This window comes from Giraffa tippelskirchi, chromosome 4, assembly GCF_054371585.1.
Source record: "Giraffa tippelskirchi isolate mGirTip1 chromosome 4, T2T-mGirTip1v1.2.pri, whole genome shotgun sequence".
Lineage (NCBI taxonomy): Eukaryota > Metazoa > Chordata > Mammalia > Artiodactyla > Giraffidae > Giraffa > Giraffa tippelskirchi.
This window is the reverse complement of record NC_137278.1, coordinates 209,609,244-209,623,604: the sequence shown is the minus strand read 5'-3', so window position 1 is coordinate 209,623,604 and position 14,361 is coordinate 209,609,244. Positions and strand designations below refer to the sequence as shown.

Sequence of the window (14,361 nt, the reverse complement as noted above, 5' to 3'; positions counted from 1 at the left end):
ATAATCAATCTGATTTCGGTGTCGACCATGTGGTGATATCCATGTGTAGAGTCTTCTCTTGTGTTGTTGGAAGAGTGTGTTTGCTATGACCAGTACATTCTCTTGGCAGAACTCTATTAGCCTTTGCCCTGCTTCATTCTGTACTACAAGGCCAAATTTGCCTGTTACTCCAGGTGTTTCTTGACTTCCTACTTTTGCATTCCAGTCCCCTATAATGAAAAAGACATCTTTTTTGGATGTTAGTTCTAAAAGGTCTTGTAGGTCTTCATAGAACCATTCAACTTCAGCTTCTTCAGCGTTACTGGTCGGGGCATAGACTTGGATTACTGTGATATGGAATGGTTTGCCTTGGAAACAAACAGAGATCATTCTGTTGTTGTTGAGATTGCATCCAAGTACTGCATTTCAGACTCTTGTTGACTATGATGGCTGCTCCATTTCTTCTAAGGGATTCTTGCCCACAGTAGTAGATATAATGATCATCTGAGTTAAATTCACCCATTCCAGTCCATCTTAGTTCGCTGATTCCTAGAATGTCGACGTTCACTCTTGCCATCTCCTGTTTGACCACTTCCAATTTGCCTTGATTCATGGACCTAACATTCCAGATTCCTCTGCAATATTGCTCTTTACAGCATCGGACCTTGCTTCTATCACCAGTCACCTCCACAGCTGGGTATCGTTTTTGCTTTGGCTCCATCCCATCATTCTTTCTGGAGTTATTTCTCCACTTATCTCCAGTAGCATATTGGGCACCTACCGACCTGGGGAGTTCCTCTTTCAGTATCCTATCATTTTGCCTTTTCATACTGTTCATGGGGTTCTCAAGGCAAGAATACTGAAGTGGTTTGCCATGCCCTTCTCCAGTGGACCACATTCTTTCAGACCTCTCCACCATGACCCGTCCATCTTGGGTGGCCCCACACGGCATGGCTTAGTTTCATTGAGTTAAACAAGGCTGTGGTCTGTGTGATCAAATTGGCTAGTTTTCTGTGATTATGGTTTCAGTGTGTCTGCCGTCTGATGCCCTCTCGCAATGCCTACCGTCTTACTTGGGTTTCTCTTACCTTGAATGTGGGGTATCTCTTCACGGCCGCTCCAGCAAAGCACTGCCGCTGCTCCTTAGCTTGGACGGTGGCTGCGCGGGTGCAGGAGCAGCCAAGAGGAGCTACTCCACGTTCGAGATCAGTATAGATAACAAAAGGCTAAATTGTTGGGATAAAGTTCTGCCTGCCTTCAAAAACAATTCAAGTAATGGTGCACCTATCTGCCATTATAAAATGAAATCAGGTGGGGGTTGGGGATAGCTAAATCTGTGGCACAGGCTGGGTTCCCCAGCAAGCAGGTGGTGAGACATGTTTGCATGCAGGTGGTTTGTTGGGGAGAAGTTGCACTGGGAGAGGCTGCGGTGAAGCCCCAGGCCAACCCCAAAGGGTGGCCCCCAGAGACGTCTGAACTGAGAGGAGCAGGTGCGGCCTTGCTGAGAGGGGGCTGCCCCCAAATGCCTTGTGCTGAGGGCAGTTCCCAAGGAGGGTCTTAGCTCCCAGCCATCAGCAGCCAACGCCACCCCTGACCTAGGGCAGCGAGAGCCCTCAAGGAATCTGGACTGCTCTCGAGTCTGCTGCAGCATGCCCTGTGCACCACTCACATCTGCGAGCCTCACAGAAGTTCACTCCCTAGGAAGAAGTCTCCAGGATTCCAGTTGGTCCCTTTTCTGGAAAAGCTTCCAAGAGGAAGGTTGACGTGATCCTGGAGCCACGGCGGCCACTCGTCCTGCCCCTCCACTGTTACCTGCTGTCGACCCCAGCCTCCCCCCAGAAGCACCTCTGCTGTTCTAGGTCAACCACCTGTTGGCGTGACCGACTCTCATCCCGGAGGCTTCATTTGGAGCCGCCGGTGGCCGAGGGCACCCTTTCAGGCCATGGCTGCTCCATTTGCCCACCTGCCGTTAAAGGCAGAGAGACACCCCAGTCATCCCTGTAGGTGCCAAACGCGTCCTCGCTGCCACACGGGAGCAACCCTCCCTCCCCCAGTAGTCAGAGGGAGACCCCTTTTCTTGCCTGCTCGTCTCTGGCACAATGTGCCCAAAGTGAGCGGGCAGCAGCCGCAGCTTGAAGTGCAGTGAGACTCTGCCTGTGTCTTTTTCTGGAAGCGTTCCCGCTCTGGAATGTGGGTCACTTCACAGGTCAGAGCTCCCATGCAGAGCGGACACCACGTCCCGCAGGCTGGCACCCAGGGCTTCGTTCTCCATCAGGACAGCCCCTGGGTGGTGGGAACATGTTGTAGGACCAGGGGTCTGGCGGCCGTGGGCTCATTTCCACCCCCTTCTTGGCTGTGAAGTGGGACCCCTGGTCGAGGGCAAGGCTGTGCGGGGTCTCCCGTGGATGCATCAAGCACTCTGAGACCCACACATGGGAGACACGTGCAGATCACACACAAAGACCAGACTTGAAAATGCCCTGAGCAGACAAAAGCAGTCACACACGCAAAGCTTAATTTAGCTTATTTTCCAAGACAGGCAAGGCTAACATGACCTGGGTCACTTCTTGCTTACTCATCTGAGAATTAAAAGCGAAACTTAAACTGTTCCCCAAAATTGATATGAGGTAACCACAGGAGACATGAATTAGATCCCTGAGTCAGAAAGATCCCCTGGAGGAGGAAATGGCAACCCAGTCCAGTATTCTTGCCTGGAAAATCCCATGGACAGAGGGGCCTGGCGGGCTACAGTCCATGGGGTGGCAAAGAGTCAGACACCACAGTCACCCTGAGCGACTAAACAACATCAACAAACCACTAACCAATTCCCTTTCATTTAAAAAAATTGTAACCAATCACCATGAAGAATAAACAGTCGCCGCCATCAGAGGACGGGTAAGCTGCTTTATGATGTACCTGTGCACCTCCTGCCACGTGTTCACAGGGCGCCTCTGCTGGTCCCCGTGGATCACCTGCCTCCCCCAAACCAATACTGAGGCCTGGAAATGCCACACCAGCCTGTTCAGTGAGCGTGACCCTTGGTAGGCTGGCCAGGGAGAGGAGGAACCTCAACACCTCCCACCCACCAACCCACCTCTGGCAGGGGTCATCTGACGAAAAGTGATTTGACGACCTACATATGCTCCATTGTTTAACAGTGTTTTTTAATTGGACAAAATGAATGCCATGTCTGATACGGTGTTAAAACGTGTTAACACGGTGCTAAATCTTATCAATGAAGTGAAAGACCCCAAGAGGAGACAGTCTGATTTTATAATTAAGTATATGTTTTAAATACATACAGCAAAGGACATAGTCAAAGAGGAGATACAAGTGGTAGATGAACAAATGAAAACAGGACTTTTTAGTAATTTTTTAAATACAAAAATAAATACCACTAATCCACAGGCCACCAAAGATGGACAAGAACGATGTTGGTAACAGGAAGAGGTGTTGGATGAAGGAATAAGAAGAAGGAAAAGCCCAGTGAGGACACACGCTGTGATGCCCTGACCGCTCTCCTAGGGATTTATCCAAAGGAACGAGCTGGACAAACGGGTGAAGATATATACAGGCTCTCTGTTAATTACTGAAAATGGTGAAAAGCTGGAATCAATCTAAATGTCCCACTCCAAATGAAATGGGTTAAATGAATTATGAGACGACCAGTGTAACAGTGCAACCATTAAAAATCCATCTTCTTTTTTTTTAACAAGGTTGACAATTTATTGTTAAGTGTAAGAGGCAGTTACAACATTTATTGAGAGAAGTTCAGCGTGTAGACCCAGAAGGAAAATTCTAGAAGGTCACTGAGTCAGCTAAGATGCTTCCAGATGAAGAAAACATAATTCAGCTGATGGAAGCACTAAAGAGGATTGATTAGTTCAGTGCCCAGAAAGGCCAGGTATGAGGAAGGCTTTTGACACCATGCAATCCAGGCTGCAGATCCATTTCTCTGCGGGGGTCTGGATCCTGTCCCCGCTCTGTGGGCAGCCTTGGGTCTCAGGCTGACTTCCCTCATCGTCACAACTTGGCTGCCAGCAGCTGGCAGGGCTACAGGCACCCTTGCTCAAAGCCAGGGAAGTGAGAGCTCTGCCCCGCCCAGTTGAGCCTTGGGTGCCTGCTCTCCTGTAAGCCAGCACTTTGTAAAGGCGGTGGCCTCGCTCTGGCTGGGTTAGCCCAGTCAGGGCCCACCTCTGGAGCAAGGCTTGCGGTCAGCCACCCCCAAACTCCGTGACCATTACAGATCGGGGTGTGGGTGGCGCAGGTGACCGCGTGACGTCCACTGCAGGGAGGCCCCCAAATGCTACAGGGGTGGCCCTGAGTAGAGGGACCACAGGAAGTTGTTTGTTTGGAAATATTTTGTATTTTAAAAGACTCAAAAATATCTTTCAGAGAGGCTCGCCTTTCCGTGAATTACTCACCCAACTTTACTCCAAGAAAACTCCCTCTTACTTGGTTCTAGCCATACCTTTTATGAGCTTCAGTGAAGTTTTGTAGTGTCTTCGTAGGAGTCTTTCCCTTGCCTTGCTGGGTCTCCGTGTGTTTTATGTAAATGGGATTTGAATATTTTTGCCTCGAATGCAGTCCCCTCCACCCCATGAGATAATCTCTTGTTAGTTCTGAGAGTTTGTCTTTTTTTTCTCATTCATAAAAGATGGTGAGAACTTTTTTTGATGTAAACAAAGTAAGAAGGCTAAGATCATGGGGGCCTTGGCTGTTGAAGATCAGGAATTACCAGTGACTTTAGGAATGAGAGTGACATGAGCTGATATGTGACTTAGAAATAGCCCTCTGGCAGTGGAAAAGGCCCCCCGAGACCACCCAGGACCCTTTCTCCTGGGGCCCCTTGTCCCCACACACAAGTGTCTCTATGGGTTGCCCTGTTCTCTTAAGACCCTGCTCCCTGGCCATCGCCCTGCAGGGCAGCAGTGGGTATCTGACCTGACCTGGGTCGACGTATCCCTTCCCCAGGACGGCTCTGAGATGCGAGCAGATCATGGGCCTCTTTCTCATGGCAGAAGCTGTGAGAGCTCAGAAAGGTTGGGGGCCATCTTCTCTGCTGTGCAGAGGGTGGGCCGGCAGGTGAAAACACAGAAAAACAGCGACGCCAGCTTTTAAGACCCTGGGTCCGGTGGTCACAGAGTCCCCGCTGTCCCTCTCTGCTGCACGGACGTCCACCACCCCTGCAACAGCGGCCCTGGCAACAGTGACCGCCTGGCTCGGAGGAGAGCATGACGCCAGCCCTGGATGGTCTCAGAGCCTGGGACACGTCAGACTTAGTCCCGGAACCCACAGCCCCAGTGACGCAGTGGGTGTGGGGAAAAAGAGAGCCAAACTTTCCTGTCTGCTTATCTTGTAGCTGAAAAATAAAAAAGCAGATTGAATTTTGCTAATATTTAGCATATGAACTAATAGAGGTCCATGCATAGGTATGTCTAAATCAGCATGCACATACTGGGATTTCTGTTCATTTTTTTTTAACTGATACGGGAAATGAAGTAGGAAGACCCCTGCTATAAACTGCTCTTTATTTCTACATAATGTTTTCTAGCCAAAAACAGGTATCTGCAAAATGCCTCCACCTCCTGCCTGCTGTGTCCACTCTGGCCAATGGGAGTGCTCCAGCTCACACCCGGTTCAGTTCAGTCGCTCAGTCGTGTCCGACTCTTTGCCACCTCAGGGACTGCAGCACACCAGGCCTCCCTGTCCATCACCAACTCCTGGAGTTTACTCAAACCCATGTCCATCGAGTCGGTGATGCCATCCAACCATCTCACCCTCTGTCGTCCCCTGCTCCTGCCTTCAATCTTTCCCAGCATCAGGGTCTTTTCCAGTGAGTCAGCTCTTCGCATCAGGTGGCCAAAGTATTGGAGTTTCAGTTTCAACATCAGTCCTTCCAATGAACACCCAGGACTGATCTCCTTTAGGATGGACTGGTTGGATCTCCTTGCAGTCCAAGGGACTCTCAAGAGTCTTTTCCAACACCACACTTCAAAAGCATCGATTCTTCAGTGCTCAGCTTTCTTTCACACCCAGGATTTCTCACTATCTCCCCGAAAGAGGCTCAGTGTGAACGCCGTTGCCCAAGCAGGGCCTGAGCCCAGCCTTGCTCTTGCAGCTGCTCAGAACATTTGCTGCTTGAATTGACGGCTGTGGAGTTTTTTCTTTGATGCCATTTGCAAAGACCAATGTCCTGTACGGTTCTCCTGGGAGCCCCGAGAAGAAGGTGGAATCTGGGGGAGGCCGGTGGGCTGAAGTGTTTGCCTCCAGGCTCTAAGTTTGGGGTGAACTTTACACCCTGGAAACTTCGATCTGATCAGATACGTGGGGGAGGAGATACAGTTAGGACAGGAGACCTGCCAGGACAGACAGGAGACACTCCCGTGCGGGGAGCAGGACACCCCCGGGCATGTCGTTTGGTCCCTTACATCCAGACGCCGGGAACAAAATTAAAATCCCAGGACCAGGTCTTTCTCCGCCCGGTTCTGCAGTTAGAGCAGCAAGTCCCGAGGCCCAGGGATGCGATGTGGGGTCCGCACTGGCCATTCCTCATCACCCGCCCACTTTCTGGACGACCTGGTTCTTCCAGAGGAGGACGATGGCTGCCCAGCCAGCTCCCACCAGGACATTGCAGAGGGGCAGGGACCAGCCCTTCTGGGGCAGCGGGACTCCCTAGTGACGGATCTGAAGGCAGCCCCAGGACACAGCTGCTGTGAAGTGGCCCTAGGGCACCCTCCAAGGGCCTCTGCCCACTTCAGCCCCTCGGTCACCTCATGGCCCAGGGCAGACTGGACCTGGGGTGGAGGAGCGGAGCCCAGGCTGCCTCGGTGCAGGAATCCCAGGCGCCTCCTCGAGCGGAGCAGGCTGGGTCCTTCCCGCTCTCCTTGTTTCCACGCCCCTACCCCTTCACCGCCCCCCACCACCAGGTCTGGCCCCCAGCCCACACATGCTTCCCAGACAAGGGGAAGCACGGGGCCTCTGCTGGAGGCCCGTCTCCTCCATGCAGCACCTTCCAGCCATCTCTAGATGGCGCAGAGTGAAGCAAAGACTCGGGCCACCGGGCAGGCGGGGCATGAGGCGGGGCAGAGTCAACAAGCCCGTGAGGCTGCTTGGGGTGCGGCCTGGTTGGCAGGCACACACCCGTGTTTGAAGTGAGATGCCTGGACGGCGTCCCGGTGCCCTCGCCAAAGCCCTCCAGGCCCCCCAGGTCCAGCGGCCTGCTCTGCGCCCCTGAGCCCAAGACTGGACACACTCCAGCCCTGGCCTTGAACATCAGGCCATGTGTAGGGGGGCGGTGGCCAACAGGGCAGGAGCCCAGGCCCTCAGAGGCGACAGAGAGGGGTCTCTGGCCAGAGTCCACGAGGCTCCCTCTCAACTGGTGGGCCTGGCAGCTCCCGGGGGTCCCAGCTGCCTCTTGTAGAGCCTCCTCTGTGCCCTCTGGGCTCGAATTTGTGAGTCCGTGAGGCAGGTGTCTCTGTACGCCAGCTCCCACTCCCCCCGCATCACTCTGGCTGAGGGGTCTTGGGGGCTTCTGGTAGGACCCCCATCCCGGGTGGGCTGCGTAAGGCTTGGAACCCTATCATCTCTTTCTGGACCCTCACCCCAGCTCAGCTGGGGTGGATCTTGGCTGTGGCAGGATCTGAAGGAAGAGCTCTTGCTCCCCAGTCAGGCCGCAGTGTTTATAGTTATCAGCATCGCATCTACGAGACGCTTCTCTGCTGGAGCAGGAGGTGGTGGTGGTGGGACAGGGCGACGCCTGAGCAAGTCCCCGCCCTCTCTGGCCTCATCTTCCCCATCTGTAAAATGGGGTCATAATCACCACCCTGCATGTCTCCCTGGGTTCTTCTTAAGATCAAGGGAAGAGGGAGGGAGCCGGAGGGAAGAGGGGGAAGACGCAGGGGGTGGAGTGAGGGTGAGGTGAAGGAGGGCTGGGAGCTGCGGGAGGCATCCTGCTGGGTTCTGGTTCACTCCTGGGTCAGGCCCTGGTTCGCTCGCTCAGCGTCCCAGCATCCCAGCCTCGCTGCTGCTCTGGGCTTTCAGCCAACGCCAGCACCGTGGAGCCTGGCCGAGTGCAGCCCTCCCCCGCCCGGCCCACTCCCCTGCTTCCTCATTTCCTCGGTCACCGCTGTCAGCCACTGACCCCAGACGCTCCTCCACGGCTGCCCGCCTCAGCCACACCCAGAGTCCCCCAGCCAGGCGTCCAGCCCGTGGCCTGTGGGAGCCCAGACGGGCCTGCGTCAGCGCACCCGCAGAACGGAGGAGGAATCCAAGCATTCAGACACTGGGAGGAGAGCCTGGCGCGCTTCCCCCAGCTGACGCACCCGAGCTTCCTCACGTTAACCAGCCACGGAGGCAGCGCGTGCCTCCGCAGCCCTGGCGCTGGGCCCACCAGGACCCACCTCCTACCGGGTGCCCAGAGCTCCCCCTCACTCCTCTCCCCTCATCTCCTGGGCGCCCCCGAGTCACCGTGTGTGGCCAAACCTGTGTCACCTGGCCATGCCCCGTCCCACCCTGGGCCTCCCCTTCCGCATCTGTAAAATGGGCAGGACAACCACACAGGTTCCTGTACAGATCAAAGGAAGCAACACATGAGAAATTGCCTTGATGAGACGCAAACATCCCCCAATGTCAGGGATTCTGATCAATTTGGGGGCCTGGGGCAGGTGGGCTCCAACACTTGGGAGGTGCTCTGTGAACACCAGGGAAGTCAGTTTACACAACCCTGAAGCCCTCGCTTCTCAGCTGCAACCAGACTGACTGTCCTGGACCAGGCCAGGGCTCCGGGAATTCCTGCCCCGCCTGGGGGTTGGGGCTTGGTGAGGGGTGGGTGGCAGTTGTGACAGGGGCGGAAATCAGCTAGCCCAGACATGCAGGCCACTCACCCCTGTGGGAGAGGGGGCCCCCCTGGGAAGGGCCCTCCTTTACACGTCTTCCTGTGGATCTGAATTCGCGCTGTGACGCGTGGTAGTACCAGCTTCCGCCTGTTTCCTCGTTGGAAGATGCATAGGGTAGTGAGGGGTGGATTTTCTTCTGCAGAAGCGCGAGCTGGAAACAAAGCAAGCCCTGTGCACCTGGCCTCAGATCTCCCCACTCGCCCCGCCCAGGGAAGTCACGAAGAACAGAGACAGAGATGATGGCAAACAATGGGCCCGATGCCTGGGGCCAGGAACATGCCTGGGAGCCTTGGACGGTCAGAGCCCGGGGGTGAGGGCACCTCAGAGCCCTCACTCTGCACCCCCACTTTGTGGATGGGCAACTGGAGGCCCAGAAACCAGCTCCATGTCTCCGTCTGAGCTGGCTTCCGCCCCAGCATCTCTGACGGCCCAGCTCGAGCTGTCTCTGCTGGCCCTCCACTCTGGGTGAGCAGCGGGGGAGGAAGGACAGTGGGCCGGAGAGACACGGCAGTGGCCCCAGGGCACTCGGCCGGCCAGCAAAGCAGCTTGGAACAGAGCAGGTCCCTCAGCCCCTAGCCAGGGCTGTCTGCCCACACCAGCTGCCGTGGGTCCCTACGAGCCTGGAGTTCCGATGGTCGGAAAGGCAGGAACTGGCTCCCAGCAGCAGTGACCCAGTGCCAGCTGTGTGCCAGGCCCCGTCCAAGCATCTGCTCCGCAGCCAGCCTCTAGGGCACAGCAGTGAGCAGGGGGTCCCCGGGTCCAGGTGCAGAGCGTGTGCAGAGCCCGGACCCCAGATTCTGGACAGGACAGGGTGAGGCAGGACTCACGTCATCTCCCCAGCGGTCTCACCTGGAGAGTATGAACGAACGTCAAAATCTCCCTCACTCCGCCCCCAACTGATGGAAGCAGGGTCTCTGGGGTCCTGCCTCCCCTGCCCGGAAAGGCCCTCCCCCACCCCACCCTGGCCCATGAACAGGCAAGAGGTGAAGCCGAAGCGTTCCCAGGAACGGGGCGTCCTTGTGGCCCTGCCCTCCAGGGGAGGAAGACTGCGTGTGGAATTTTCCATGACCCTTCAGCGTCTGTGCTCAGAGAGGCTGCCGTGGATTTGCTGGCCCCAGGTGCACGAGCAGCTGCTAACTGGCGCTGCCGGTTCTATTTCTGCTCCAGCCCTAATGAGGTGCGCCGCTGCCGCCTGGGGGATCCCAGCTGGCGAGCTCGCGGCCTGGGGCCCAGGTGGCCACCCACCCAGAAAGGAGAGATTCGCTGGGACGTGGGGCTTCAAGGGCCAAAACCAGGGCATCGCAGGCCGGCCGGGGGGCAGGGGGGTGGGTCCCCAGGAACAGAGGATCCTGGGAGCCTGCTCCGTGGGGTGAGTTCCTGGCTGAGCTGGGAATGGGCTGCTCCAACAGGAGACAGGCGGGGGGCCCCTGGAAGTCATGAAGCCCACTCCTCTCAGCCTCACAGCTCACGGGCGGGGCCAGCCGCTCACAGCAGACCCAGGGCGGACGCTCCCCCACTTCCCCCGGCTTGCTCCGGAGCCAGGCTGGGGCCTCCCGAATGTGTAATGGCCCAGGGCACGGGCGTCAGCAACGAGGACGTTCTGAAGAGGTTCCTGAAAGTGTCTCCCAGGGCCGCCTTGGGCTCCTCATCGCCTGCCCTGAAGCCAGCCTCCCAAACCCACGGCCTCGCCAACCGCCCTTGAAGTGACACCTGCGGGGTTCCCACGCTGGGCCTGACGCTTCGCACCCCCTCTTACTGTCTAAACCGACGTGGAGCCCTTACGACGCGCCGCCCGCTCTGTTCATGGAATCGTCTGAATGCCACTGCATCCCAGGAGGTGGGCTTTAGGTCCTGCAGCTGCAGAGGAGGAAACCAAAGCCCGCGAGAAGTGATCTGTCTAAGGCAGCGCTCTCTACGGAGGCGACATTTGGCAATGACTGGACATCTTTGACTGTCACACCCGGGGGGTCTCCTGGCCTCGGGTGGGTGGAAGCCAGAGATGCTGAACGTGCTACGGTGCACAGGGCGGCCCCACCACGGAGAACGACCCACCCGGCGTCAGTTCCAAGGTGCAGAAACCCGCCCCGGCTTCCTAGCTCCTCTGGGGCAGAGTGGTGGATCTGAACCCTGGGCTCCCGGCCACTTCACTCTCATCACCCTGGAGACACGTGTGTGCAAAGTGTCAGAGCGGGCAGGTGGCGCTGAGGCTCCATGAGGCCAGTCCCCCCTCGGGCGGGCGGGCGAGCACCCCTCCCGTCCCCCCATCCCCGGTCAGGCGATCTGTCTCCTTCAGGGGCTCCTCTCCAAAGCCCCCCTCAAATGTGCTCGGTGAGGACCACACAAGTCCTCACCCAGCAGGGAGCCTTCTGAGAGGGGAAGGGGCCCTGCTGCAATGCGGGGTGCAGTCGGGGTACCCTAGGATTGTCCCCAGGCCTACTCCTGGCCCCCCTCTCTCGCTCAGGCCGGATCCACCCGAGTCTGTTCACTGAGGAGTCTGGACATGCCCTCCAGCCCAGACCCACGCACACTCTGCCTGCCGGAGCCTCACGGAGGTCGCCGTGTCCGGACTGCTCCTCCTGTGTCTTCCCACCCACGGGACAGGCGCCTGGCCACCCAGACACAGGGTGTGGTCAACCCAGATCCTTCGATCTCGGTCCCCGCCCCGCATCCTGTCAATCACCGTGTCTGTCTGTCACTCCTGTCTTCTGACCACCTTGACCGGAATCCACCTGTCTCCACCTCTGCTGCCGCCCTGGGGACACCCTACTCTCCTGTATGGACAGCTGTAGGAGGAATCAGCTCTAATTGTGGTCAAGCACGCATAGCGTAACATTCACAATTTTAACCGTTTAAAAGTATACGATTCTGGGACTTCCCTGGCAGTCCAGTGGTTAAGGCTTCACACTTCCAAAGGAGGGGGCAAGGTCCAACCCCAGGTCAGGGTATATCCCACACAACACGGCCAAAAAAAAATAGTGTCCAATTCAGTGACATTTAGGACACTCACAATGTTGGGCAACTCTCACCCCTATCTAGTCCCAGAGCATTTTCCCCCAAAGAAACCCTGAACCCAGCAGCAATGACTGCCCATCCTCCCCTCCTCAGCCCCCATCAACCGCTGATCTATTTCTGTTTCTCTGGATTTGCCTTCACCGGACATTTCATGTCAGTGGGTCACACAATATGTTGTCTTTTGTGTCTGGCTTTTTTCACTCAGCATGTTTTCAAAGTGCATCCATGTTGTATCAGTATTTCATTCTTTTCATGGCTGAGAGATGTTCCATTTAATGGATATGTCACATTCTGTGTATCCTTTTACCTACTGATGTACCTCTGGGTTATTTCCACCTTGTGGCTGCTGTGATTAATGCCACTGTGAACATGAGCGGACAAGTCTCTGTTTGAGTCCCTACTTTCCTTTTTTAAAGTATTTATTCATTTGGCTGAGCCAGGTTTTGTTGCAGCACACAGACTCTTTTAGCTGTAGCATGCAGGCTCTTGGTCATGGCACGTGGCATCTAGTTCCTTGTTATTGTTGTTGTTCAGTTGCTGAGTCCTGTCTGACTCTTTGCGACCCCATGGACTGCAGCACGCCAGGATCCTCTGTCCTCCAGCATCTCCCGGAATTTGCTCAAATTCATGTCCATTGACTCAATGATACTATCCAACCATCTCATCCTCTCCCCCTTCTCCTCCTGCCTTCAATTCTTCCCAACATGAGGGTCTTTTCCGATGAGTCAGTTCTTCGTATCACATGTCCAAAGTACTGGAGCTTCAGCTTCAGCATCAGTCCTTCCAGTGAATATCTGGGGGTTGATTTACTTAGGATTGACTGGTTTGACTAGTTCCCTGGCCAGGAATCAAACCCAGGCCCTCTGCATTGGGAGCATGGAGTCTTAACTCCTGGACCACCAGGGAAGTCCCTAGTTCCTGCTTTCAAATAATTGCTGAATCATATGGAAATCATGTGTTCCTCTACAAGTCAGTTCCTCAACAAGTTAGTTGAGGAACAGCCAACCTGTTTTCAACAGTGGCTACCCCGCTTTACATCCCCACCAACGGTGTATGGGGCTCCAGTTTCTCCCTAGTCCAACCAGCACTTGGTATTTTCCATTTTTTAATTATAGCTTCTTGGCAGACGTAAAGATATGTGTGAAAGTGAAAGTAGTTCAGTCGTGTCTGACTCTCTGCGATCCCGTGGACTATACAGTCCACGGAATTCTCCAGGCCAGAATACTGGAGTGGGCAGCCTTTCCCTTCTCCAGGGGACCTTCCCAACCCAGGGATTGAACCCAGGTCTCCCGCATGGCAGGCAGATTCTTTACCAGCTGAGCCACAGAGGAATGTGGTGTTTCACTGTGGGTTTGATTTACTTTTCCCTGAGGACTGGTGACACTGACCGTCTTTCCAGCACTTCACTGGCCATTTGTAAATCTTCTCTGGGGAAATGTCAGCATCGGTTTGAGATCATCTAGCCCATGACTCTTCCTGTGGTGGCTGTTTCAGATCTCAGTCCTGCCAGGATGACTGGCCTTGTGAAAGCCTTTCTGCAGAGCCCAGCGTCAGACTCTGGAGCTGAGCTTCCTGGGAATCTGACTCAGCTCACCTCCCACGTGTGTGTGCTGCGGCCCTGTGCCCTGCCGTTGACAATGGCAGACCTCACCAATCAATCACAGCACTCTCCCCTGCCGTGGATGATGGCAGATGTCACCGATCAATCACAGCACTGGAAAGCCCAGGGATTTTATTGCCCAAGCAATTGGGCAATTGGACTGCATTCCTGCCTGGGAGGAGTTTATCTGGGAGGAGAAGAAGAAAAAGACGTGAGTGGACCTCCATTTTCGGGTGCCAAGGCAGGAGTCTACACTGGGGACAGCAGCCCCCAAGGAGGGGGTCTCTCTTGAACCCAAGGGGGCACAGAGGCCGTGATGGGATTTAGGGGCTGGTGGATAACATCCTTCCCACATTCTGAACCAAGTGAGAGACAAGACCCAGAAGTCAAACAGATGAAACTGTCAGCTTTATTACTGATAAAGCCAGCCTGACCCCCAAGGAGATATTCCTTCATACCCACTGGAATGTGTTGACTGTAATAATGTTCACAGCCCTAAAATTGAGAGTTATGCTTTATTTGGTGGGAATCTTTAGAACTTCAAGTTCGGGAGGCAGCATCTCAAGCGACCCTGAGAGAGCTGCTCTGAGGAGGCGAGAGGAGGACCCGGGTTAAACAAAAGTTTTGCAGCAGAGGACAGGTAGCCTGAACATCCAAAGATGATTGTTAATTAAAGAAAGCCAGGTATCCCAAGTCAAGGAACTTAGCACTTTTCTGTGTATGGGAAGATGCAAGAGCCTGGCCCCCCTGAAATCTTTCCTCGCCTCTCTGGGGCCAGTATCTGGGTTTTCCCTGACTTTCCTCGGGCTCACCTTTGGGAGTGGCTGCAGTCTGGCAGCTGCTGGATGGTGGGTATTCTTTCCTTCCTGAGTT

The 14,361-nt window shown here is 55.2% G+C and overlaps 1 long non-coding RNA gene across 1 annotated transcript; it reads right to left on the bottom strand.

Moving 5' to 3' along the window:
* Positions 1-5,498: 5,498 nt before the first annotated feature.
* LOC145546877 (uncharacterized) lies at positions 5,499-13,470 on the bottom strand. Its single transcript, XR_014083362.1, has 6 exons — positions 13,277-13,470; positions 11,557-11,659; positions 10,633-10,733; positions 8,865-9,027; positions 7,584-7,778; positions 5,499-6,666 (listed from the first exon to the last, which is right to left on the bottom strand). It is a non-coding gene; the product is annotated as an uncharacterized LOC145546877 (long non-coding RNA).
* Positions 13,471-14,361: the final 891 nt, after the last annotated feature.